This window comes from Aquila chrysaetos, chromosome 4 (assembly GCF_900496995.4).
Source record: "Aquila chrysaetos chrysaetos chromosome 4, bAquChr1.4, whole genome shotgun sequence".
NCBI lineage: Eukaryota > Metazoa > Chordata > Aves > Accipitriformes > Accipitridae > Aquila > Aquila chrysaetos.
This window is the reverse complement of record NC_044007.1, coordinates 20,064,233-20,068,396: the sequence shown is the minus strand read 5'-3', so window position 1 is coordinate 20,068,396 and position 4,164 is coordinate 20,064,233. Positions and strand designations below refer to the sequence as shown.

Sequence of the window (4,164 nt, the reverse complement as noted above, 5' to 3'; positions counted from 1 at the left end):
GCCGCTCTTATGGGCTGTGCGCCTGCGCGGCGCATGCGCAGCGCCGCCAGCCCCGGCCAGAGCCGGGGGGGGGGGGGCGGTGGGAGCCGGGGCCGCCGGGCAGGGGGACGCGAGTGGGGCTTCGGCAAGGGGCTTCAGGCTTTTGCTGTGTCGGTGCGGAGGGAGTGGCTGGGCTGAATCCTGGGCTGGTTTCCGCTTCTTTGCTTGAGGTGGCTGTAGGGCCCGGCCGGCTGCGCGGGGTGGTGGGATGGCGGCCCTGTGGGGATGAGGCGGGGCCCCGCCTGCCCCCCCAGCCCTGCCCGCACCTCGGGCTGGGTGAAGGCGCTAGTATAGCGCGCTAGTAAGTGCTCAGAGAGAGTTCGTGTCTTGTGGTGGGGTCAACTTAATAGAACTTGGTTTCTGAAGTGGTGAATTTCTCCTAAAAGGAGCGTAGAGTAGCTTTGAGGTGTGAGTCCAGCCCCACCGCTTTGTGCTCGGTGTGAGATCTTGACTTAATCTGGTAAGGAGGACCTGCAGGGGGGCCTAAAACTGTCTTTGGCACCAGTGGAAGTAGTTATTAAGTGTTGGTCCGTGTTGGCCGTGGTTCTGAGCTCTTAGTGGTGAGGGCATGACAGATGAGATGCAATCAGGAGGCTGGGGAGCTAGTGGGACAATGGCTTACACAGCAAAATCCAAGCAAGTGTGGAAATGTATTGTTGAGTTTAGCAAAAGAAGCAGGGGAATCACTGATGTTGCTGATAACTTGGATAGTTCTTTTAGCCAGAGTACAGAAAATAGCAAGTTCACCATGATGTTGACTCACCAGAACATTGAAAGATACAGAAGGTATTTTTTGGTTTTATAGTTTGCGAGTTTTCTGCTCATTTTTGTCAGGGCATACAGTTGATTCCGGTGCATCAGGCCTCATCTCTTCACATAAAGTGTGACGTAAGCCTTTGTCACAAGGAAAATTCTCTCTTCCCTGAGCAGAGGCATAAATCGTTTGCTTAGTGAATCATGTAACTACAGACTATGTCAATGGCTGTATAGTAAGTTAATGTAGTTGTAGTACAGATTAGTTTTAGAGTTGGTTGGTTTGTTTTAAATGTAAATGAGAAATAAGGAGTTAGTACATTTACTAAGCCATTCTTCAGGTTGCTGGTGATGTTCTCCCTGCCTTAACAGAAAGATGTAAAGGCTACAGAATTAAGGATGTGACAGGCTGGCTTTTAGAGGTAAGTCTTCAGAGCAGCTCAATGATTACAATGGTTGAAGGTGTCCTGTAAGGAAGAAAAAGTATTTATGCAGGATGAATTAAGTCAGTTCTTCACGTGACCCTGAGTTATTAACACTTTTATGTAAAACTGTGGTGTGTGTAGTTTTGTATATAGTAACGCTCTTCACAGAACATCAGCTGTGGAAAATAATCTCTTTTTATATGCAAGACAACCTTGTATTTTTCATAGTAATTGCAGATGTAATTTGCTTTAAATGGTACCGATATGATACCTAGATATCACTGATGGTATACATCATCTCCAGTGGTGAAGGCTATCCCCCTATGATACTTCTCCCATAGTAACTACGTGGCTTTCACCAGGGTCTGTTCAAAGCAGCTGTTGGTTGTTCCTTGTTACGGCAGTTAGCTTACAGAGCTGGCTGCGGAGTTGCCAGTGGAAGGCCCTCAGCAGTACAAAAGGCTAAAGGATCCAAGGCACTGTGCAGAGCTCAATTCTATTTGATGAGTGACTGTCTGCAAGAAACAAGTACAGTAATGAGTGAAAAGGTGTAAGGAACTAGGTGGGGAGAGCCTTTTAGCAGAAGGACCGTTACAACAATACTGTGCCAAGAGGAGCTGTCAGGACAACTGTTTGTTGGAAATTCCCAAAGTGGAATATATTCGGGACTGAGGACTACTGTTCTGAGAAAAGAAGAGCGTGTCTAACTGCTTTAGCCATATCATTTAGTGAAATAGCTACAGCTCTCTTGGTGAAAATTGTTCTAAAATACATTTAAGCTTGCATGGCAAAACAGTCTTAGCCAATCTTAAGTCAGTAACTGGAAATTTATTTTGAACTCCTGCACGTGCAAAACACCTGACAGAGGAATTATACAAGGCATAGTAACCTCTAGGCCAAATTTCATTTTTGACATAGACCAGACTTGAAGCTGAAGTGCTTTAACCTAGCGGAGCGCTTCCCTTCTGGAAATTCAGTCCACTATACTAAAGATTCTTAAGTACCAGAGTACTTAAGATTGCTAGTTTGGTTCATGAAATAAAAGCCATTTGGCTAGAATTATCTAGAAAAATATCTTAAGAAAATCAACAGGAATGTGTCTTGCTCGGGCTGGGTCTTTTGATTTCATAGCTCTTACATAGTGAGGAAATGTCTGAAGGATTCCATTTACATAATTGGTTGTCATTTATCTTATTGTTAACACAGCAGTGGAATCCAACATTCTTTGAATTATTAGAATTAAATAATCACTAGGAAATCATAGTAAAATATTTTTCTGTCTCACATTATCAAAGGGAAATTGAACCTATTAACTTCTTCCACATTCTCTGACACAGAAGATATGATTCAAATCTTACATAACTTGTTTATTTTTTTTCATTTTGGTATTTGTAATTCAGAAATGATATTTCTGTCTTTTTTTCTTTTAGCTTTGTTTATATCTGAAAAAAGATTTTAATTCCTGCATTCCATAAATATTTTTACACTTGTTAAAACAAAAATATTCCTAAAATCAAGAATGTGACATCTAGAAGAATTCACTGCTGTCAACTATTTCTGGATAGCAGTCAAATTTACACTAAGCATATCTCGTAATTCAGCTGAATCATCATAAAATAGAAGATGACCATGTTGATGTGCTATTTAAAATATTTGGAAAAAAAAAAGTGGAAATGCGGGAGTCCAAGATGGAAGTACCACATTAAAACTTCATAATTATTTGATACACTTTTTCTGGTGTAAGGATATTAGTAAAGAACTTGTCTAATGGAATGATAATTAAATTAGTGGAGTTACTCTGCATTTGTACTAGTGGAACTTGCATAAATAAGCAGGTTTTCCTCACTTGAAAGAATGACTATATTAAAAATCTGAGAGCAGCAATGCTTATGTGATTGTATTTTACCAATGAATGGTGTTATGCTCTATCCTCAACTTGCAGTGTGACATTTTCTGTATTTTTGGAAATACTTCTCTTATAAAAAACCCAAACAATTTATGGAACTCTATTGTCTTGCAAGGTTCACCGATAATTTGAATCAAGTGAACGTTTTAATGGAAGTCAGTCAGTCAGTGCTAATACATTCTCTCTCAAGCTTTCAACCAAACTTAGGTTTTTGTAAAACAGGTAAATAGAATATTTTTTTTTCCCTCCTCCACAAAGGTGATGAAGAACAGAGGAAGCAAAGAGATAATTATTGCATAAGGAAAGGGTATTTATGTGTACGTTTCACTTGTGAGGAAAAATATTCCCTTTCTCATAGCTTAGAAATATAGGATACCTGTCAAAATAAAGGCTTAAGAGTTGAATCTCTTATACATGTAGATGTCTCTGCTGACTGACATCCTCTTAAAGGATACATCATGTATCATACTGGCACATGATAGGGTTAAAATTATAATTGCAAGGAAAACCATATGACTTGTGGCTTTGAGCCTGTTCTTAGTCTATTGCTTCGCTTTATTTAGAGAATGCAGTATATGAAAGGAATGGAGGGGGGGAACCTTTTACACAGAAATAGTCTTTATCTTTCCACCCTGTGGTACAATTTTGATTTTGTTTGTCAAGGTAACAAGAAAAGGTAGGAGAAAGTATAATTTGATTTGAAAATAACAAATGCATCTTCATTGTTACTAGCTTGTCCAATTCTATACTTTCAAGAGAGGTTTGAAAGGCCTGTTAGAAGACAGAACTAGATCTGGGAACTACAGAAGACTTCAGTGAGCTTAGTTGGATTGCTTAGGAATAAATGAATTTGGCTTTCTAAGTATGACATAGTGTACTTCAACTATACAGAACAAGGCAAAGGAAATTTTAAGTAAAGCTTTTTATCCCAGAGTATTGGAATCAGTGAGGAAGGACATAATTTAATCTCAAATCTTTATTATTCGTGATGATGGATGAGTATGAAAGAAACCAGCTTTGCTTTCCAATCCTAAGCTGTTT

The 4,164-nt window shown here is 39.9% G+C and overlaps 1 long non-coding RNA gene across 6 annotated transcripts in view; it reads left to right on the top strand.

Moving 5' to 3' along the window:
- Positions 1-71: 71 nt before the first annotated feature.
- LOC115340852 overlaps positions 72-4,164 on the top strand; it is a 48,212-nt gene continuing 44,119 nt past the window's right edge. For all 6 annotated transcript variants that reach the window (XR_003923219.2, XR_005932309.1, XR_003923222.2 and 3 more), the window contains exon 1: positions 72-1,214. This is a non-coding gene — a long non-coding RNA (uncharacterized LOC115340852). The remainder of the gene's footprint in view (positions 1,215-4,164) is intronic.